This window comes from Garra rufa, unplaced genomic scaffold (assembly GCF_049309525.1).
Source record: "Garra rufa unplaced genomic scaffold, GarRuf1.0 hap1_unplaced_028, whole genome shotgun sequence".
NCBI lineage: Eukaryota > Metazoa > Chordata > Actinopteri > Cypriniformes > Cyprinidae > Garra > Garra rufa.
Window position 1 is genome coordinate 97,002 of NW_027394303.1, and position 20,637 is coordinate 117,638.

At 38.7% G+C, this 20,637-nt stretch overlaps 24 non-coding genes across 24 annotated transcripts; all 24 read left to right on the forward strand.

Moving 5' to 3' along the window:
* The first annotated feature begins 4,389 nt into the window (after positions 1-4,389).
* Positions 4,390-4,508, forward strand: LOC141315420 (5S ribosomal RNA). Its single transcript, XR_012350906.1, has one exon. It is a non-coding gene; the product is annotated as a 5S ribosomal RNA (ribosomal RNA).
* A 753-nt stretch (positions 4,509-5,261) lies between these two features.
* LOC141315421 (5S ribosomal RNA) lies at positions 5,262-5,380 on the forward strand. Its single transcript, XR_012350907.1, has one exon. It is a non-coding gene; the product is annotated as a 5S ribosomal RNA (ribosomal RNA).
* A 753-nt stretch (positions 5,381-6,133) lies between these two features.
* Positions 6,134-6,252, forward strand: LOC141315422 (5S ribosomal RNA). The gene has a single exon (XR_012350909.1). It is a non-coding gene; the product is annotated as a 5S ribosomal RNA (ribosomal RNA).
* A 753-nt stretch (positions 6,253-7,005) lies between these two features.
* LOC141315511 (5S ribosomal RNA) lies at positions 7,006-7,124 on the forward strand. Its single transcript, XR_012350998.1, has one exon. It is a non-coding gene; the product is annotated as a 5S ribosomal RNA (ribosomal RNA).
* Positions 7,125-7,208: 84 nt separating this feature from the next.
* Positions 7,209-7,327, forward strand: LOC141315423 (5S ribosomal RNA). Its single transcript, XR_012350910.1, has one exon. It is a non-coding gene; the product is annotated as a 5S ribosomal RNA (ribosomal RNA).
* A 753-nt stretch (positions 7,328-8,080) lies between these two features.
* On the forward strand, positions 8,081-8,199 carry LOC141315521 (5S ribosomal RNA). Its single transcript, XR_012351008.1, has one exon. It is a non-coding gene; the product is annotated as a 5S ribosomal RNA (ribosomal RNA).
* A 752-nt stretch (positions 8,200-8,951) lies between these two features.
* Positions 8,952-9,070, forward strand: LOC141315424 (5S ribosomal RNA). Its single transcript, XR_012350911.1, has one exon. It is a non-coding gene; the product is annotated as a 5S ribosomal RNA (ribosomal RNA).
* A 752-nt stretch (positions 9,071-9,822) lies between these two features.
* Positions 9,823-9,941, forward strand: LOC141315512 (5S ribosomal RNA). The gene has a single exon (XR_012350999.1). It is a non-coding gene; the product is annotated as a 5S ribosomal RNA (ribosomal RNA).
* Positions 9,942-10,025: 84 nt separating this feature from the next.
* Positions 10,026-10,144, forward strand: LOC141315425 (5S ribosomal RNA). Its single transcript, XR_012350912.1, has one exon. It is a non-coding gene; the product is annotated as a 5S ribosomal RNA (ribosomal RNA).
* Positions 10,145-10,897: 753 nt separating this feature from the next.
* On the forward strand, positions 10,898-11,016 carry LOC141315426 (5S ribosomal RNA). The gene has a single exon (XR_012350913.1). It is a non-coding gene; the product is annotated as a 5S ribosomal RNA (ribosomal RNA).
* An 84-nt stretch (positions 11,017-11,100) lies between these two features.
* Positions 11,101-11,219, forward strand: LOC141315429 (5S ribosomal RNA). Its single transcript, XR_012350915.1, has one exon. It is a non-coding gene; the product is annotated as a 5S ribosomal RNA (ribosomal RNA).
* Positions 11,220-11,972: 753 nt separating this feature from the next.
* LOC141315430 (5S ribosomal RNA) lies at positions 11,973-12,091 on the forward strand. Its single transcript, XR_012350916.1, has one exon. It is a non-coding gene; the product is annotated as a 5S ribosomal RNA (ribosomal RNA).
* A 753-nt stretch (positions 12,092-12,844) lies between these two features.
* LOC141315431 (5S ribosomal RNA) lies at positions 12,845-12,963 on the forward strand. The gene has a single exon (XR_012350917.1). It is a non-coding gene; the product is annotated as a 5S ribosomal RNA (ribosomal RNA).
* A 753-nt stretch (positions 12,964-13,716) lies between these two features.
* On the forward strand, positions 13,717-13,835 carry LOC141315514 (5S ribosomal RNA). Its single transcript, XR_012351001.1, has one exon. It is a non-coding gene; the product is annotated as a 5S ribosomal RNA (ribosomal RNA).
* An 84-nt stretch (positions 13,836-13,919) lies between these two features.
* Positions 13,920-14,038, forward strand: LOC141315432 (5S ribosomal RNA). Its single transcript, XR_012350918.1, has one exon. It is a non-coding gene; the product is annotated as a 5S ribosomal RNA (ribosomal RNA).
* Positions 14,039-14,791: 753 nt separating this feature from the next.
* LOC141315522 (5S ribosomal RNA) lies at positions 14,792-14,910 on the forward strand. Its single transcript, XR_012351009.1, has one exon. It is a non-coding gene; the product is annotated as a 5S ribosomal RNA (ribosomal RNA).
* A 752-nt stretch (positions 14,911-15,662) lies between these two features.
* Positions 15,663-15,781, forward strand: LOC141315433 (5S ribosomal RNA). Its single transcript, XR_012350920.1, has one exon. It is a non-coding gene; the product is annotated as a 5S ribosomal RNA (ribosomal RNA).
* Positions 15,782-16,533: 752 nt separating this feature from the next.
* On the forward strand, positions 16,534-16,652 carry LOC141315516 (5S ribosomal RNA). The gene has a single exon (XR_012351002.1). It is a non-coding gene; the product is annotated as a 5S ribosomal RNA (ribosomal RNA).
* An 84-nt stretch (positions 16,653-16,736) lies between these two features.
* Positions 16,737-16,855, forward strand: LOC141315434 (5S ribosomal RNA). The gene has a single exon (XR_012350921.1). It is a non-coding gene; the product is annotated as a 5S ribosomal RNA (ribosomal RNA).
* A 753-nt stretch (positions 16,856-17,608) lies between these two features.
* LOC141315435 (5S ribosomal RNA) lies at positions 17,609-17,727 on the forward strand. Its single transcript, XR_012350922.1, has one exon. It is a non-coding gene; the product is annotated as a 5S ribosomal RNA (ribosomal RNA).
* Positions 17,728-17,811: 84 nt separating this feature from the next.
* LOC141315436 (5S ribosomal RNA) lies at positions 17,812-17,930 on the forward strand. The gene has a single exon (XR_012350923.1). It is a non-coding gene; the product is annotated as a 5S ribosomal RNA (ribosomal RNA).
* A 753-nt stretch (positions 17,931-18,683) lies between these two features.
* Positions 18,684-18,802, forward strand: LOC141315437 (5S ribosomal RNA). Its single transcript, XR_012350924.1, has one exon. It is a non-coding gene; the product is annotated as a 5S ribosomal RNA (ribosomal RNA).
* Positions 18,803-19,555: 753 nt separating this feature from the next.
* LOC141315527 (5S ribosomal RNA) lies at positions 19,556-19,674 on the forward strand. The gene has a single exon (XR_012351013.1). It is a non-coding gene; the product is annotated as a 5S ribosomal RNA (ribosomal RNA).
* Positions 19,675-19,758: 84 nt separating this feature from the next.
* LOC141315439 (5S ribosomal RNA) lies at positions 19,759-19,877 on the forward strand. Its single transcript, XR_012350925.1, has one exon. It is a non-coding gene; the product is annotated as a 5S ribosomal RNA (ribosomal RNA).
* Positions 19,878-20,637: the final 760 nt, after the last annotated feature.

The following is a 20,637-nucleotide window of genomic DNA, read 5'->3' on the forward strand; positions in this document are numbered from 1 at the left end:
GATAAGGGAATAAAGACACTGACTGAGGTAAGAGGAGCAGACAATGGGGGGGAAATTCGTGGAATGGAAAACAAAGGAAAAGAAAGACTGAATAGATGTGTAAAAACAAGAAAAGATGGCTTAGACATTCAACAGGTTCTTAAAAGGCAGAAGATAAGAAGAGAAGAGCAAAAGGAAAGACTGGAGAGGAGGAAAGCTGAAATGGGTGAAGTAAAAAATACTTTTTTGAAAGACAATGAAACGGATTGAATGGTGGGTTTTGGTTTTTCCAATCTTTTCTTTAATGAGCTCTATATCAATTGTATCGCTGAATGCTAGAGGATTATCCAAATGTCAAAAGTTTGAAAGATTAATGTGTCTGACCAAAAAATGTGATGTGCTATGTTTACAAGAAACGAAATGGGAAGATAAAATAAGTGATGAAATTAGAAAATTATGGAACGGAGAAATATATAGTAACTGTGATATGGAAAGGAAGAGAGGGGTAGCTATTTTAATAAGAAAAGGAGTATTTGAAGAAGTAAATATAGATTATAAAGACACAAAGGGAAGAATAATAATTGTTAAATTTGTGTGTAATGGAAAAGAAATGAAAGTGTGTAATATACATGCACCAAATGATGAAAGAGATAAATTTAATTTTTACAGGGATATGAATGAGTTAATAGAAAAACATGACAACATTATGGTGTTAGGTGATTTTAACACTGTAATACAGAGAATTGATGTAGATGATTCAATGGGATTTAGAAGAGATAGAGGGAGGAATGAACTACATAACATAATGGAGAAATATAATATGGTGGATGTGTGGAGAGAGAGGAATGGTATGAAAAGAGAATATTCAAGAAGACAAATTGTTGATAGAGTTCTAAAGCAAAGTAGAATAGACTTATTTTTATGTAAGAAAAAGGAAGCATATTATGTCACTAAGGCGTCTTACAAAAATTATAGTGAGAGTGATCATGATTTTTTATGGATATTGATTAATTTTAATGAGGCTGATAAAGGACCAGGGGTGTGGATATTAAATGCAGAACTTCTAAAAAATGAAATATACAGAATGGAAATAGAAAGTATAATAATTAATAGTGTAAATGAGGAAATGTATGAAATAGAAAAAGGGTTTTGGTGGGACATTCTAAAAAAAAGAATAAAAAAATTCTCAATGGAATATTCAAAAAAATGGCAAAAAGTCAAAAAGATGAAAGAAAATAAGATTAAAAAAGAGTGGGATGAAGAAATGAGGAAAGTAAATGAGCATGATGAAAATATTGATAAGATAATAGAATTACAGGAAGAATTAAAGAAAATAGAAGAAGAGAAGTGTAAAGGAGCAATAATAAGAAGTAGGGCGAAAGACATTGTAGAAGGAGAAAGAAGTACGAAATATTTTTATGAATTAGAAAAAACAAGACAGAGAGCAGATATAATAAAAAGTATTAAAACAGAAGATGCGAGGATTGTAGAAGATAAAACAGGAATTTTGGAAGAAGTCAGAGAATTCTATAAGCATTTATTTACCAAAAATGAGATAGTTTTAGAAGATGAGGAATTTGTATTAAGTAAAATACAGGTTAAAGTTAATGAGGGAGACAAAGAAATGTGTGAGAGTGAGATTACGGAATTAGAAATAGGAATTGCAATTGATCAACTGAAAAATGGTAAAAGTCCAGGAATAGATGGATTAACAGCTGAATTTTATAAGGTTTTTAAAGATGTGTTATGTCCAATTTTAAATGAAATATTTATAGATAATTTTAAAAAAGGGAATTTAACGAATAGTATGAAGAAAGGTATGGTGAAAATAATTTACAAGAAAAAAGGTGATAAGAGAGACCTGAAAAACTACAGACCACTAAGCATGTTGAATACAGATTATAAAATATTAGCCAAAATTTTAGCCAATCGATTGAAAATAGTAGTACCAAATATAATTACTACAAATCAAGCATATGCTGTTCTAAAAAGAGATATTACTGATGTCATTAACAATATAAGAGATATGATATGGTACATGAAGGAGGAGAAAGAAACAGGATATATAATAAGTGTGGATTTAGAAAAGGCTTTTGATAGAGTTGAACACAAATACTTGATACATGTGATGGAGAGATTTGGTTTTGGGGAGAATTTTTTAAAATGGATAAAATGTTTATATACAGATATAAGTAGTTGTGTAAAAGTGAATGGTTTTTTAACTAAAGATTTTAAAATAACGAGATCAATCAGACAAGTGTGTCCTATGTCAGCATTATTATACACTTTAGTATCTGAAGCTTTAGGACTGGCAGTAGACCAGGAAAAGAACATAAAAGGAATACGCATAAAAGGAGAAGAATCAGAACAAAAAATATTTCAATATGCAGATGACACGACATTGTTTGTAAAAGATATTAAAAGTATGGATAAAGCAATGGAAGTTTTAGAAAGATATTGTAAAGGAACAGGGGCAAAAGTTAATAAAGAAAAAACTACATACATGAAAATTGGATTACCGAATGATCTGCTGAATAAAATGCAATTTAAGGAAGAAAAGAAGAGTATGAAAATTTTAGGTATAAGGGTTGGAGAAAATGAAAATGAAATAAGAGAAGTGGTATGGGAGGAGGTTTTAAAAGGAATGGAGAAGAGATTAAATTTCTGGAAATTAAGAGGATTATTTTTAAAAGGGAAGGTTTTAGTTATTAATTCTTTGTTTTTATCAAAAATGTGGTATGTATTGGGTTCTGTGAGTTTGCCTATATGGGTGTATAAAAAAATCAAATCTATTGTTTTAAACTTTTTATGGGAGGGGAAACCATCGAAAATTGCTTATGACACTCTAATTGGAAAGGTGGAGGAAGGAGGGTTGGGACTAATAGATCCATTAATAAGAATGAAAAGTATAAGAATAAAAACTGTTAATAAATACTGGAAACATGGGAAATATGCGTGGAAGGGTGTAATGAACTATTTTTTAAATAAATGTGGAAAAATGGGAGATGATGTTTTATGGATGAAGCTAAAAGAAAACATGATGAACGGAATACCAGAGTTTTATAAAGAGGTTGTAAAAGCATGGGGTGATTTTAGAAAGCATGTTGTTTGTACGTCTTTTACCAGGGAAGAGATTTTAAGACAACCATTGTTTTTAAATAATCAAATTAAAAAGGGAAATGATACCATTTTTTATAAAAAATGGTTTTATGCGGGGATAAAGCAAATAAAAGATATTTTGTATGAAGTGATACCTGGTTTTGTACCGGTGCAAGTAATAAGAGACGCAATTGTAGAAAATTATGACAATGAAACTAAAACAGTCTTAGAAAAACAATACAAACAAATGAAAGAAGTAATACCGGAAGAATGGATAAATATTATAGAAGGTACAGAAGAAACAAAAGGTAATGATGGAATGATGATTGATTTTAAAAGTAATGACAAACAGCATGCTTTTAAAGATGGTATTTTAAAGATGTTTTATTCTTGTTTATGTGAAGATGTTTTTATCACACCAAAAGCAGAAGGATATTGGCAAAGATTGTACCCAAGTATGGAAACTAAGAAAATATGGAAAAATCTAAGAGCTTGGTGGAAAAGTCCAATTTTAGAAAACTTTGATTATATTTTAAGACATAATTGTTTATTAAGTGAAATGAGACTGTGTAAATTTGGAATGGCAAGTGATGCAATATGCAAGGTATGTAATAGGGAAGATGAAGGATTGATACATATTTTTTTTAAATGCACAGGGTTAAAATGTTTTATAAAAAAATTAAAAGAAATGACAAGTAAATTGGGAGTAGAACAAAGATGTATTGATGAAGAATGGGAAACAATGTTTTTATTTGGTTCTAAAGGTAATTTTAAGAATGTGTGTTTTTTAAATTTGATATTAACCATTGCTAGATTTGTAATTTGGAGCAGAAGAAATTTTGTCAAACAAAAGAAAACAAAAATACCTGTGTGCAAACTTTTTAAGGTGAAGATGTGTTTTATTTTAAATGTTTTGTTTGATTACTGTAATATGAATGAAGAGAAAGATGTTTTTGTCAAAATTTTTGTAAATGATAACCCATTTATTGAAATGACATGGTTTCGATTTAATGTATTGTTGCCAGAATGTGATTCAGACTGTTTTTAAAATGTATTAACATGTTTTAAATAAATAAATTAATTAAAAAAGAAAAAAAAAAAAAAAAAAAAAAAAAAAAAAAAAAAAAAAAGAGCGCCCGATCTCGTCTGATCTCGGAAGCTAAGCAGCGTCGGGCCTGCTTAGTACTTGGATGGGAGACCGCCTGGGAATACCAGGTGCTGTAAGCTTTTGCCTTTTCTTCACTATTTATATAATATGCTGGCTTTTACGGAGGCTGATCTTTAAATAGCCCACTTTTTGGAGCAGCCCTCGCTTACGGCCATACCGCGCTGAGAGCGCCCGATCTCGTCTGATCTCGGAAGCTAAGCAGCGTCGGGCCTGCTTAGTACTTGGATGGGAGACCGCCTGGGAATACCAGGTGCTGTAAGCTTTTGCCTTTTCTTCACTATTTATATAATATGCTGGCTTTTAGAAAGACGTGTTTTACCGCTCTATTTATTACAATCATTTAAATGTATTATAGAGTTTTAAGTGTTTTACATGTTTTTTAGGCCATTTTATTACTCTTAACATTTTAAGTGAGTGTGTGTCTTTAAAAAATGGATGGTTGGCCTGCCATGTGACTAGACACATGACAGGAAGCAGGAAGTACAACTGTATAAGAGAGCAGCATGACAAACAAAGGACAGTCACCAAACTGTTGGATTGAGGAGTTGCTAATTTTAGAGCTCACCTTTCCATTCACCACCTGCAAACTTTGGATTACACTTTCTGTGGATTGTATATACACCGGTGGACACTCACATTGGACTTATCAACACACTGGGATTCTTGGACTGTTTTTAGGGTATGGACAAATGAACTGTATTCTTTTAACAGCGTTTACCTCGTTTTATCGTGTTGTTTTAAAGTCTTTTATGTGAACCTTGTAAATAAACCAAATCTATTTAAACCAATCTTCTTTTATGTCTCATTCTTTTAACCACTAGTCATCTCTCACAGTTAAATCTGACCCCATTTTAGTCTTGTAACTCGGCTGATAAGGCCGATTGTTACACTTGGATGGGAGACCGCCTGGGATTACCAGGTGCTGTAAGCTTTTGCCTTTTCTTCACTATTTATATAATATGCTGGCTTTTACGGAGGCTGATCTTTAAATAGCCCACTTTTTGGAGCAGCCCTCGCTTACGGCCATACCGCGCTGAGAGCGCCCGATCTCGTCTGATCTCGGAAGCTAAGCAGCGTCGGGCCTGCTTAGTACTTGGATGGGAGACCGCCTGGGAATACCAGGTGCTGTAAGCTTTTGCCTTTTCTTCACTATTTATATAATATGCTGGCTTTTAGAAAGACGTGTTTTACCGCTCTATTTATTACAATCATTTAAATGTATTATAGAGTTTTAAGTGTTTTACATGTTTTTTAGGCCATTTTATTACTCTTAACATTTTAAGTGAGTGTGTGTCTTTAAAAAATGGATGGTTGGCCTGCCATGTGACTAGACACATGACAGGAAGCAGGAAGTACAACTGTATAAGAGAGCAGCATGACAAACAAAGGACAGTCACCAAACTGTTGGATTGAGGAGTTGCTAATTTTAGAGCTCACCTTTCCATTCACCACCTGCAAACTTTGGATTACACTTTCTGTGGATTGTATATACACCGGTGGACACTCACATTGGACTTATCAACACACTGGGATTCTTGGACTGTTTTTAGGGTATGGACAAATGAACTGTATTCTTTTAACAGCGTTTACCTCGTTTTATCGTGTTGTTTTAAAGTCTTTTATGTGAACCTTGTAAATAAACCAAATCTATTTAAACCAATCTTCTTTTATGTCTCATTCTTTTAACCACTAGTCATCTCTCACAGTTAAATCTGATCCCATTTTAGTCTTGTAACTCGGCTGATAAGGCCGATTGTTACACTTGGATGGGAGACCGCCTGGGAATACCAGGTGCTGTAAGCTTTTGCCTTTTCTTCACTATTTATATAATATGCTGGCTTTTACGGAGGCTGATCTTTAAATAGCCCACTTTTTGGAGCAGCCCTCGCTTACGGCCATACCGCGCTGAGAGCGCCCGATCTCGTCTGATCTCGGAAGCTAAGCAGCGTCGGGCCTGCTTAGTACTTGGATGGGAGACCGCCTGGGAATACCAGGTGCTGTAAGCTTTTGCCTTTTCTTCACTATTTATATAATATGCTGGCTTTTAGAAAGACGTGTTTTACCGCTCTATTTATTACAATCATTTAAATGTATTATAGAGTTTTAAGTGTTTTACATGTTTTTTAGGCCATTTTATTACTCTTAACATTTTAAGTGAGTGTGTGTCTTTAAAAAATGGATGGTTGGCCTGCCATGTGACTAAACACATGACAGGAAGCAGGAAGTACAACTGTATAAGAGAGCAGCATGACAAACAAAGGACAGTCACCAAACTGTTGGATTGAGGAGTTGCTAATTTTAGAGCTCACCTTTCCATTCACCACCTGCAAACTTTGGATTACACTTTCTGTGGATTGTATATACACCGGTGGACACTCACATTGGACTTATCAACACACTGGGATTCTTGGACTGTTTTTAGGGTATGGACAAATGAACTGTATTCTTTTAACAGCGTTTACCTCGTTTTATCGTGTTGTTTTAAAGTCTTTTATGTGAACCTTGTAAATAAACCAAATCTATTTAAACCAATCTTCTTTTATGTCTCATTCTTTTAACCACTAGTCATCTCTCACAGTTAAATCTGACCCCATTTTAGTCTTGTAACTCGGCTGATAAGGCCGATTGTTACACTTGGATGGGAGACCGCCTGGGAATACCAGGTGCTGTAAGCTTTTGCCTTTTCTTCACTATTTATATAATATGCTGGCTTTTACGGAGGCTGATCTTTAAATAGCCCACTTTTTGGAGCAGCCCTCGCTTACGGCCATACCGCGCTGAGAGCGCCCGATCTCGTCTGATCTCGGAAGCTAAGCAGCGTCGGGCCTGCTTAGTACTTGGATGGGAGACCGCCTGGGAATACCAGGTGCTGTAAGCATTTGCCTTTTCTTCACTATTTATATAATATGCTGGCTTTTACGGAGGCTGATCTTTAAATAGCCCACTTTTTGGAGCAGCCCTCGCTTACGGCCATACCGCGCTGAGAGCGCCCGATCTCGTCTGATCTCGGAAGCTAAGCAGCGTCGGGCCTGCTTAGTACTTGGATGGGAGACCGCCTGGGAATACCAGGTGCTGTAAGCTTTTGCCTTTTCTTCACTATTTATATAATATGCTGGCTTTTAGAAAGACGTGTTTTACCGCTCTATTTATTACAATCATTTAAATGTATTATAGAGTTTTAAGTGTTTTACATGTTTTTTAGGCCATTTTATTACTCTTAACATTTTAAGTGAGTGTGTGTCTTTAAAAAATGGATGGTTGGCCTGCCATGTGACTAGACACATGACAGGAAGCAGGAAGTACAACTGTATAAGAGAGCAGCATGACAAACAAAGGACAGTCACCAAACTGTTGGATTGAGGAGTTGCTAATTTTAGAGCTCACCTTTCCATTCACCACCTGCAAACTTTGGATTACACTTTCTGTGGATTGTATATACACCGGTGGACACTCACATTGGACTTATCAACACACTGGGATTCTTGGACTGTTTTTAGGGTATGGACAAATGAACTGTATTCTTTTAACAGCGTTTACCTCGTTTTATCGTGTTGTTTTAAAGTCTTTTATGTGAACCTTGTAAATAAACCAAATCTATTTAAACCAATCTTCTTTTATGTCTCATTCTTTTAACCACTAGTCATCTCTCACAGTTAAATCTGACCCCATTTTAGTCTTGTAACTCGGCTGATAAGGCCGATTGTTACACTTGGATGGGAGACCGCCTGGCAATACCAGGTGCTGTAAGCTTTTGCCTTTTCTTCACTATTTATATAATATGCTGGCTTTTACGGAGGCTGATCTTTAAATAGCCCACTTTTTGGAGCAGCCCTCGCTTACGGCCATACCGCGCTGAGATCGCCCGATCTCGTCTGATCTCGGAAGCTAAGCAGCGTCGGGCCTGCTTAGTACTTGGATGGGAGACCGCCTGGGAATACCAGGTGCTGTAAGCTTTTGCCTTTTCTTCACTATTTATATAATATGCCGGCTTTTAGAAAGACGTGTTTTACCGCTCTATTTATTACAATCATTTAAATGTATTATAGAGTTTTAAGTGTTTTACATGTTTTTTAGGCCATTTTATTACTCTTAACATTTTAAGTGAGTGTGTGTCTTTAAAAATGGATGGTTGGCCTGCCATGTGACTAGACACATGACAGGAAGCAGGAAGTACAACTGTATAAGAGAGCAGCATGACAAACAAAGGACAGTCACCAAACTGTTGGATTGAGGAGTTGCTAATTTTAGAGCTCACCTTTCCATTCACCACCTGCAAACTTTGGATTACACTTTCTGTGGATTGTATATACACCGGTGGACACTCACATTGGACTTATCAACACACTGGGATTCTTGGACTGTTTTTAGGGTATGGACAAATGAACTGTATTCTTTTAACAGCGTTTACCTCGTTTTATCGTGTTGTTTTAAAGTCTTTTATGTGAACCTTGTAAATAAACCAAATCTATTTAAACCAATCTTCTTTTATGTCTCATTCTTTTAACCACTAGTCATCTCTCACAGTTAAATCTGACCCCATTTTAGTCTTGTAACTCGGCTGATAAGGCCGATTGTTACACTTGGATGGGAGACCGCCTGGGAATACCAGGTGCTGTAAGCTTTTGCCTTTTCTTCACTATTTATATAATATGCTGGCTTTTACGGAGGCTGATCTTTAAATAGCCCACTTTTTGGAGCAGCCCTCGCTTACGGCCATACCGCGCTGAGAGCGCCCGATCTCGTCTGATCTCGGAAGCTAAGCAGCGTCGGGCCTGCTTAGTACTTGGATGGGAGACCGCCTGGGAATACCAGGTGCTGTAAGCTTTTGCCTTTTCTTCACTATTTATATAATATGCTGGCTTTTAGAAAGACGTGTTTTACCGCTCTATTTATTACAATCATTTAAATGTATTATAGAGTTTTAAGTGTTTTACATGTTTTTTAGGCCATTTTATTACTCTTAACATTTTAAGTGAGTGTGTGTCTTTAAAAATGGATGGTTGGCCTGCCATGTGACTAGACACATGACAGGAAGCAGGAAGTACAACTGTATAAGAGAGCAGCATGACAAACAAAGGACAGTCACCAAACTGTTGGATTGAGGAGTTGCTAATTTTAGAGCTCACCTTTCCATTCACCACCTGCAAACTTTGGATTACACTTTCTGTGGATTGTATATACACCGGTGGACACTCACATTGGACTTATCAACACACTGGGATTCTTGGACTGTTTTTAGGGTATGGACAAATGAACTGTATTCTTTTAACAGCGTTTACCTCGTTTTATCGTGTTGTTTTAAAGTCTTTTATGTGAACCTTGTAAATAAACCAAATCTATTTAAACCAATCTTCTTTTATGTCTCATTCTTTTAACCACTAGTCATCTCTCACAGTTAAATCTGATCCCATTTTAGTCTTGTAACTCGGCTGATAAGGCCGATTGTTACACTTGGATGGGAGACCGCCTGGGAATACCAGGTGCTGTAAGCTTTTGCCTTTTCTTCACTATTTATATAATATGCTGGCTTTTACGGAGGCTGATCTTTAAATAGCCCACTTTTTGAAGCAGCCCTCGCTTACGGCCATACCGCGCTGAGAGCGCCCGATCTCGTCTGATCTCGGAAGCTAAGCAGCGTCGGGCCTGCTTAGTACTTGGATGGGAGACCGCCTGGGAATACCAGGTGCTGTAAGCATTTGCCTTTTCTTCACTATTTATATAATATGCTGGCTTTTACGGAGGCTGATCTTTAAATAGCCCACTTTTTGGAGCAGCCCTCGCTTACGGCCATACCGCGCTGAGAGCGCCCGATCTCGTCTGATCTCGGAAGCTAAGCAGCGTCGGGCCTGCTTAGTACTTGGATGGGAGACCGCCTGGGAATACCAGGTGCTGTAAGCTTTTGCCTTTTCTTCACTATTTATATAATATGCTGGCTTTTAGAAAGACGTGTTTTACCGCTCTATTTATTACAATCATTTAAATGTATTATAGAGTTTTAAGTGTTTTACATGTTTTTTAGGCCATTTTATTACTCTTAACATTTTAAGTGAGTGTGTGTCTTTAAAAAATGGATGGTTGGCCTGCCATGTGACTAGACACATGACAGGAAGCAGGAAGTACAACTGTATAAGAGAGCAGCATGACAAACAAAGGACAGTCACCAAACTGTTGGATTGAGGAGTTGCTAATTTTAGAGCTCACCTTTCCATTCACCACCTGCAAACTTTGGATTACACTTTCTGTGGATTGTATATACACCGGTGGACACTCACATTGGACTTATCAACACACTGGGATTCTTGGACTGTTTTTAGGGTATGGACAAATGAACTGTATTCTTTTAACAGCGTTTACCTCGTTTTATCGTGTTGTTTTAAAGTCTTTTATGTGAACCTTGTAAATAAACCAAATCTATTTAAACCAATCTTCTTTTATGTCTCATTCTTTTAACCACTAGTCATCTCTCACAGTTAAATCTGATCCCATTTTAGTCTTGTAACTCGGCTGATAAGGCCGATTGTTACACTTGGATGGGAGACCGCCTGGGAATACCAGGTGCTGTAAGCTTTTGCCTTTTCTTCACTATTTATATAATATGCTGGCTTTTACGGAGGCTGATCTTTAAATAGCCCACTTTTTGGAGCAGCCCTCGCTTACGGCCATACCGCGCTGAGAGCGCCCGATCTCGTCTGATCTCGGAAGCTAAGCAGCGTCGGGCCTGCTTAGTACTTGGATGGGAGACCGCCTGGGAATACCAGGTGCTGTAAGCTTTTGCCTTTTCTTCACTATTTATATAATATGCTGGCTTTTACGGAGGCTGATCTTTAAATAGCCCACTTTTTGGAGCAGCCCTCGCTTACGGCCATACCGCGCTGAGAGCGCCCGATCTCGTCTGATCTCGGAAGCTAAGCAGCGTCGGGCCTGCTTAGTACTTGGATGGGAGACCGCCTGGGAATACCAGGTGCTGTAAGCTTTTGCCTTTTCTTCACTATTTATATAATATGCTGGCTTTTAGAAAGACGTGTTTTACCGCTCTATTTATTACAATCATTTAAATGTATTATAGAGTTTTAAGTGTTTTACATGTTTTTTAGGCCATTTTATTACTCTTAACATTTTAAGTGAGTGTGTGTCTTTAAAAAATGGATGGTTGGCCTGCCATGTGACTAGACACATGACAGGAAGCAGGAAGTACAACTGTATAAGAGAGCAGCATGACAAACAAAGGACAGTCACCAAACTGTTGGATTGAGGAGTTGCTAATTTTAGAGCTCACCTTTCCATTCACCACCTGCAAACTTTGGATTACACTTTCTGTGGATTGTATATACACCGGTGGACACTCACATTGGACTTATCAACACACTGGGATTCTTGGACTGTTTTTAGGGTATGGACAAATGAACTGTATTCTTTTAACAGCGTTTACCTCGTTTTATCGTGTTGTTTTAAAGTCTTTTATGTGAACCTTGTAAATAAACCAAATCTATTTAAACCAATCTTCTTTTATGTCTCATTCTTTTAACCACTAGTCATCTCTCACAGTTAAATCTGACCCCATTTTAGTCTTGTAACTCGGCTGATAAGGCCGATTGTTGTACTTGGATGGGAGACCGCCTGGGAATACCAGGTGCTGTAAGCTTTTGCCTTTTCTTCACTATTTATATAATATGCTGGCTTTTACGGAGGCTGATCTTTAAATAGCCCACTTTTTGGAGCAGCCCTCGCTTACGGCCATACCGCGCTGAGAGCGCCCGATCTCGTCTGATCTCGGAAGCTAAGCAGCGTCGGGCCTGCTTAGTACTTGGATGGGAGACCGCCTGGGAATACCAGGTGCTGTAAGCTTTTGCCTTTTCTTCACTATTTATATAATATGCTGGCTTTTAGAAAGACGTGTTTTACCGCTCTATTTATTACAATCATTTAAATGTATTATAGAGTTTTAAGTGTTTTACATGTTTTTTAGGCCATTTTATTACTCTTAACATTTTAAGTGAGTGTGTGTCTTTAAAAAATGGATGGTTGGCCTGCCATGTGACTAGACACATGACAGGAAGCAGGAAGTACAACTGTATAAGAGAGCAGCATGACAAACAAAGGACAGTCACCAAACTGTTGGATTGAGGAGTTGCTAATTTTAGAGCTCACCTTTCCATTCACCACCTGCAAACTTTGGATTACACTTTCTGTGGATTGTATATACACCGGTGGACACTCACATTGGACTTATCAACACACTGGGATTCTTGGACTGTTTTTAGGGTATGGACAAATGAACTGTATTCTTTTAACAGCGTTTACCTCGTTTTATCGTGTTGTTTTAAAGTCTTTTATGTGAACCTTGTAAATAAACCAAATCTATTTAAACCAATCTTCTTTTATGTCTCATTCTTTTAACCACTAGTCATCTCTCACAGTTAAATCTGATCCCATTTTAGTCTTGTAACTCGGCTGATAAGGCCGATTGTTACACTTGGATGGGAGACCGCCTGGGAATACCAGGTGCTGTAAGCTTTTGCCTTTTCTTCACTATTTATATAATATGCTGGCTTTTACGGAGGCTGATCTTTAAATAGCCCACTTTTTGGAGCAGCCCTCGCTTACGGCCATACCGCGCTGAGAGCGCCCGATCTCGTCTGATCTCGGAAGCTAAGCAGCGTCGGGCCTGCTTAGTACTTGGATGGGAGACCGCCTGGGAATACCAGGTGCTGTAAGCTTTTGCCTTTTCTTCACTATTTATATAATATGCTGGCTTTTAGAAAGACGTGTTTTACCGCTCTATTTATTACAATCATTTAAATGTATTATAGAGTTTTAAGTGTTTTACATGTTTTTTAGGCCATTTTATTACTCTTAACATTTTAAGTGAGTGTGTGTCTTTAAAAAATGGATGGTTGGCCTGCCATGTGACTAAACACATGACAGGAAGCAGGAAGTACAACTGTATAAGAGAGCAGCATGACAAACAAAGGACAGTCACCAAACTGTTGGATTGAGGAGTTGCTAATTTTAGAGCTCACCTTTCCATTCACCACCTGCAAACTTTGGATTACACTTTCTGTGGATTGTATATACACCGGTGGACACTCACATTGGACTTATCAACACACTGGGATTCTTGGACTGTTTTTAGGGTATGGACAAATGAACTGTATTCTTTTAACAGCGTTTACCTCGTTTTATCGTGTTGTTTTAAAGTCTTTTATGTGAACCTTGTAAATAAACCAAATCTATTTAAACCAATCTTCTTTTATGTCTCATTCTTTTAACCACTAGTCATCTCTCACAGTTAAATCTGACCCCATTTTAGTCTTGTAACTCGGCTGATAAGGCCGATTGTTACACTTGGATGGGAGACCGCCTGGGAATACCAGGTGCTGTAAGCTTTTGCCTTTTCTTCACTATTTATATAATATGCTGGCTTTTACGGAGGCTGATCTTTAAATAGCCCACTTTTTGGAGCAGCCCTCGCTTACGGCCATACCGCGCTGAGAGCGCCCGATCTCGTCTGATCTCGGAAGCTAAGCAGCGTCGGGCCTGCTTAGTACTTGGATGGGAGACCGCCTGGGAATACCAGGTGCTGTAAGCATTTGCCTTTTCTTCACTATTTATATAATATGCTGGCTTTTACGGAGGCTGATCTTTAAATAGCCCACTTTTTGGAGCAGCCCTCGCTTACGGCCATACCGCGCTGAGAGCGCCCGATCTCGTCTGATCTCGGAAGCTAAGCAGCGTCGGGCCTGCTTAGTACTTGGATGGGAGACCGCCTGGGAATACCAGGTGCTGTAAGCTTTTGCCTTTTCTTCACTATTTATATAATATGCTGGCTTTTAGAAAGACGTGTTTTACCGCTCTATTTATTACAATCATTTAAATGTATTATAGAGTTTTAAGTGTTTTACATGTTTTTTAGGCCATTTTATTACTCTTAACATTTTAAGTGAGTGTGTGTCTTTAAAAAATGGATGGTTGGCCTGCCATGTGACTAGACACATGACAGGAAGCAGGAAGTACAACTGTATAAGAGAGCAGCATGACAAACAAAGGACAGTCACCAAACTGTTGGATTGAGGAGTTGCTAATTTTAGAGCTCACCTTTCCATTCACCACCTGCAAACTTTGGATTACACTTTCTGTGGATTGTATATACACCGGTGGACACTCACATTGGACTTATCAACACACTGGGATTCTTGGACTGTTTTTAGGGTATGGACAAATGAACTGTATTCTTTTAACAGCGTTTACCTCGTTTTATCGTGTTGTTTTAAAGTCTTTTATGTGAACCTTGTAAATAAACCAAATCTATTTAAACCAATCTTCTTTTATGTCTCATTCTTTTAACCACTAGTCATCTCTCACAGTTAAATCTGACCCCATTTTAGTCTTGTAACTCGGCTGATAAGGCCGATTGTTACACTTGGATGGGAGACCGCCTGGCAATACCAGGTGCTGTAAGCTTTTGCCTTTTCTTCACTATTTATATAATATGCTGGCTTTTACGGAGGCTGATCTTTAAATAGCCCACTTTTTGGAGCAGCCCTCGCTTACGGCCATACCGCGCTGAGATCGCCCGATCTCGTCTGATCTCGGAAGCTAAGCAGCGTCGGGCCTGCTTAGTACTTGGATGGGAGACCGCCTGGGAATACCAGGTGCTGTAAGCTTTTGCCTTTTCTTCACTATTTATATAATATGCCGGCTTTTAGAAAGACGTGTTTTACCGCTCTATTTATTACAATCATTTAAATGTATTATAGAGTTTTAAGTGTTTTACATGTTTTTTAGGCCATTTTATTACTCTTAACATTTTAAGTGAGTGTGTGTCTTTAAAAATGGATGGTTGGCCTGCCATGTGACTAGACACATGACAGGAAGCAGGAAGTACAACTGTATAAGAGAGCAGCATGACAAACAAAGGACAGTCACCAAACTGTTGGATTGAGGAGTTGCTAATTTTAGAGCTCACCTTTCCATTCACCACCTGCAAACTTTGGATTACACTTTCTGTGGATTGTATATACACCGGTGGACACTCACATTGGACTTATCAACACACTGGGATTCTTGGACTGTTTTTAGGGTATGGACAAATGAACTGTATTCTTTTAACAGCGTTTACCTCGTTTTATCGTGTTGTTTTAAAGTCTTTTATGTGAACCTTGTAAATAAACCAAATCTATTTAAACCAATCTTCTTTTATGTCTCATTCTTTTAACCACTAGTCATCTCTCACAGTTAAATCTGACCCCATTTTAGTCTTGTAACTCGGCTGATAAGGCCGATTGTTACACTTGGATGGGAGACCGCCTGGGAATACCAGGTGCTGTAAGCTTTTGCCTTTTCTTCACTATTTATATAATATGCTGGCTTTTACGGAGGCTGATCTTTAAATAGCCCACTTTTTGGAGCAGCCCTCGCTTACGGCCATACCGCGCTGAGAGCGCCCGATCTCGTCTGATCTCGGAAGCTAAGCAGCGTCGGGCCTGCTTAGTACTTGGATGGGAGACCGCCTGGGAATACCAGGTGCTGTAAGCTTTTGCCTTTTCTTCACTATTTATATAATATGCTGGCTTTTAGAAAGACGTGTTTTACCGCTCTATTTATTACAATCATTTAAATGTATTATAGAGTTTTAAGTGTTTTACATGTTTTTTAGGCCATTTTATTACTCTTAACATTTTAAGTGAGTGTGTGTCTTTAAAAATGGATGGTTGGCCTGCCATGTGACTAGACACATGACAGGAAGCAGGAAGTACAACTGTATAAGAGAGCAGCATGACAAACAAAGGACAGTCACCAAACTGTTGGATTGAGGAGTTGCTAATTTTAGAGCTCACCTTTCCATTCACCACCTGCAAACTTTGGATTACACTTTCTGTGGATTGTATATACACCGGTGGACACTCACATTGGACTTATCAACACACTGGGATTCTTGGACTGTTTTTAGGGTATGGACAAATGAACTGTATTCTTTTAACAGCGTTTACCTCGTTTTATCGTGTTGTTTTAAAGTCTTTTATGTGAACCTTGTAAATAAACCAAATCTATTTAAACCAATCTTCTTTTATGTCTCATTCTTTTAACCACTAGTCATCTCTCACAGTTAAATCTGATCCCATTTTAGTCTTGTAACTCGGCTGATAAGGCCGATTGTTACACTTGGATGGGAGACCGCCTGGGAATACCAGGTGCTGTAAGCTTTTGCCTTTTCTTCACTATTTATATAATATGCTGGCTTTTACGGAGGCTGATCTTTAAATAGCCCACTTTTTGAAGCAGCCCTCGCTTACGGCCATACCGCGCTGAGAGCGCCCGATCTCGTCTGATCTCGGAAGCTAAGCAGCGTCGGGCCTGCTTAGTACTTGGATGGGAGACCGCCTGGGAATACCAGGTGCTGTAAGCATTTGCCTTTTCTTCACTATTTATATAATATGCTGGCTTTTACGGAGGCTGATCTTTAAATAGCCCACTTTTTGGAGCAGCCCTCGCTTACGGCCATACCGCGCTGAGAGCGCCCGATCTCGTCTGATCTCGGAAGCTAAGCAGCGTCGGGCCTGCTTAGTACTTGGATGGGAGACCGCCTGGGAATACCAGGTGCTGTAAGCTTTTGCCTTTTCTTCACTATTTATATAATATGCTGGCTTTTAGAAAGACGTGTTTTACCGCTCTATTTATTACAATCATTTAAATGTATTATAGAGTTTTAAGTGTTTTACATGTTTTTTAGGCCATTTTATTACTCTTAACATTTTAAGTGAGTGTGTGTCTTTAAAAAATGGATGGTTGGCCTGCCATGTGACTAGACACATGACAGGAAGCAGGAAGTACAACTGTATAAGAGAGCAGCATGACAAACAAAGGACAGTCACCAAACTGTTGGATTGAGGAGTTGCTAATTTTAGAGCTCACCTTTCCATTCACCACCTGCAAACTTTGGATTACACTTTCTGTGGATTGTATATACACCGGTGGACACTCACATTGGACTTATCAACACACTGGGATTCTTGGACTGTTTTTAGGGTATGGACAAATGAACTGTATTCTTTTAACAGCGTTTACCTCGTTTTATCGTGTTGTTTTAAAGTCTTTTATGTGAACCTTGTAAATAAACCAAATCTATTTAAACCAATCTTCTTTTATGTCTCATTCTTTTAACCACTAGTCATCTCTCACAGTTAAATCTGATCCCATTTTAGTCTTGTAACTCGGCTGATAAGGCCGATTGTTACACTTGGATGGGAGACCGCCTGGGAATACCAGGTGCTGTAAGCTTTTGCCTTTTCTTCACTATTTATATAATATGCTGGCTTTTACGGAGGCTGATCTTTAAATAGCCCACTTTTTGGAGCAGCCCTCGCTTACGGCCATACCGCGCTGAGAGCGCCCGATCTCGTCTGATCTCGGAAGCTAAGCAGCGTCGGGCCTGCTTAGTACTTGGATGGGAGACCGCCTGGGAATACCAGGTGCTGTAAGCTTTTGCCTTTTCTTCACTATTTATATAATATGCTGGCTTTTACGGAGGCTGATCTTTAAATAGCCCACTTTTTGGAGCAGCCCTCGCTTACGGCCATACCGCGCTGAGAGCGCCCGATCTCGTCTGATCTCGGAAGCTAAGCAGCGTCGGGCCTGCTTAGTACTTGGATGGGAGACCGCCTGGGAATACCAGGTGCTGTAAGCTTTTGCCTTTTCTTCACTATTTATATAATATGCTGGCTTTTAGAAAGACGTGTTTTACCGCTCTATTTATTACAATCATTTAAATGTATTATAGAGTTTTAAGTGTTTTACATGTTTTTTAGGCCATTTTATTACTCTTAACATTTTAAGTGAGTGTGTGTCTTTAAAAAATGGATGGTTGGCCTGCCATGTGACTAGACACATGACAGGAAGCAGGAAGTACAACTGTATAAGAGAGCAGCATGACAAACAAAGGACAGTCACCAAACTGTTGGATTGAGGAGTTGCTAATTTTAGAGCTCACCTTTCCATTCACCACCTGCAAACTTTGGATTACACTTTCTGTGGATTGTATATACACCGGTGGACACTCACATTGGACTTATCAACACACTGGGATTCTTGGACTGTTTTTAGGGTATGGACAAATGAACTGTATTCTTTTAACAGCGTTTACCTCGTTTTATCGTGTTGTTTTAAAGTCTTTTATGTGAACCTTGTAAATAAACCAAATCTATTTAAACCAATCTTCTTTTATGTCTCATTCTTTTAACCACTAGTCATCTCTCACAGTTAAATCTGACCCCATTTTAGTCTTGTAACTCGGCTGATAAGGCCGATTGTTACACTTGGATGGGAGACCGCCTGGGATTACCAGGTGCTGTAAGCTTTTGCCTTTTCTTCACTATTTATATAATATGCTGGCTTTTACGGAGGCTGATCTTTAAATAGCCCACTTTTTGGAGCAGCCCTCGCTTACGGCCATACCGCGCTGAGAGCGCCCGATCTCGTCTGATCTCGGAAGCTAAGCAGCGTCGGGCCTGCTTAGTACTTGGATGGGAGACCGCCTGGGAATACCAGGTGCTGTAAGCTTTTGCCTTTTCTTCACTATTTATATAATATGCTGGCTTTTAGAAAGACGTGTTTTACCGCTCTATTTATTACAATCATTTAAATGTATTATAGAGTTTTAAGTGTTTTACATGTTTTTTAGGCCATTTTATTACTCTTAACATTTTAAGTGAGTGTGTGTCTTTAAAAAATGGATGGTTGGCCTGCCATGTGACTAGACACATGACAGGAAGCAGGAAGTACAACTGTATAAGAGAGCAGCATGACAAACAAAGGACAGTCACCAAACTGTTGGATTGAGGAGTTGCTAATTTTAGAGCTCACCTTTCCATTCACCACCTGCAAACTTTGGATTACACTTTCTGTGGATTGTATATACACCGGTGGACACTCACATTGGACTTATCAACACACTGGGATTCTTGGACTGTTTTTAGGGTATGGACAAATGAACTGTATTCTTTTAACAGCGTTTACCTCGTTTTATCGTGTTGTTTTAAAGTCTTTTATGTGAACCTTGTAAATAAACCAAATCTATTTAAACCAATCTTCTTTTATGTCTCATTCTTTTAACCACTAGTCATCTCTCACAGTTAAATCTGACCCCATTTTAGTCTTGTAACTCGGCTGATAAGGCCGATTGTTACACTTGGATGGGAGACCGCCTGGGAATACCAGGTGCTGTAAGCTTTTGCCTTTTCTTCACTATTTATATAATATGCTGGCTTTTACGGAGGCTGATCTTTAAATAGCCCACTTTTTGGAGCAGCCCTCGCTTACGGCCATACCGCGCTGAGAGCGCCCGATCTCGTCTGATCTTGGAAGCTAAGCAGCGTCGGGCCTGCTTAGTACTTGGATGGGAGACCGCCTGGGAATACCAGGTGCTGTAAGCTTTTGCCTTTTCTTCACTATTTATATAATATGCTGGCTTTTACGGAGGCTGATCTTTAAATAGCCCACTTTTTGGAGCAGCCCTCGCTTACGGCCATACCGCGCTGAGAGCGCCCGATCTCGTCTGATCTCGGAAGCTAAGCAGCGTCGGGCCTGCTTAGTACTTGGATGGGAGACCGCCTGGGAATACCAGGTGCTGTAAGCTTTTGCCTTTTCTTCACTATTTATATAATATGCTGGCTTTTAGAAAGACGTGTTTTACCGCTCTATTTATTACAATCATTTAAATGTATTATAGAGTTTTAAGTGTTTTACATGTTTTTTAGGCCATTTTATTACTCTTAACATTTTAAGTGAGTGTGTGTCTTTAAAAATGGATGGTTGGCCTGCCATGTGACTAGACACATGACAGGAAGCAGGAAGTACAACTGTATAAGAGAGCAGCATGACAAACAAAGGACAGTCACCAAACTGTTGGATTGAGGAGTTGCTAATTTTAGAGCTCACCTTTCCATTCACCACCTGCAAACTTTGGATTACACTTTCTGTGGATTGTATATACACCGGTGGACACTCACATTGGACTTATCAACACACTGGGATTCTTGGACTGTTTTTAGGGTATGGACAAATGAACTGTATGCTTTTAACAGCGTTTACCTCGTTTTATCGTGTTGTTTTAAAGTACCCCTGAAATCAAAATTAAAGTTTTTTGGCTTTTAGTATGAATATATTAGCCTTTAGGTTATCTATAAGCTAGTGTGCTGCAAAACAAAGACAAAATTCGCGTTTACAAGATATAGGCATTCAAAACTTACAGTCTCGTCACTTTCGCCAATATGAATCAAGGATTTGGATGATATCACCGTGCACTTCAATTTCTCATCAAACGTTCTGTCCAATCAAATGCTCTCTAGAGTCCGTAATGTCCCGCCCCCAACACAGAGACGCATTATCCCGGCCGG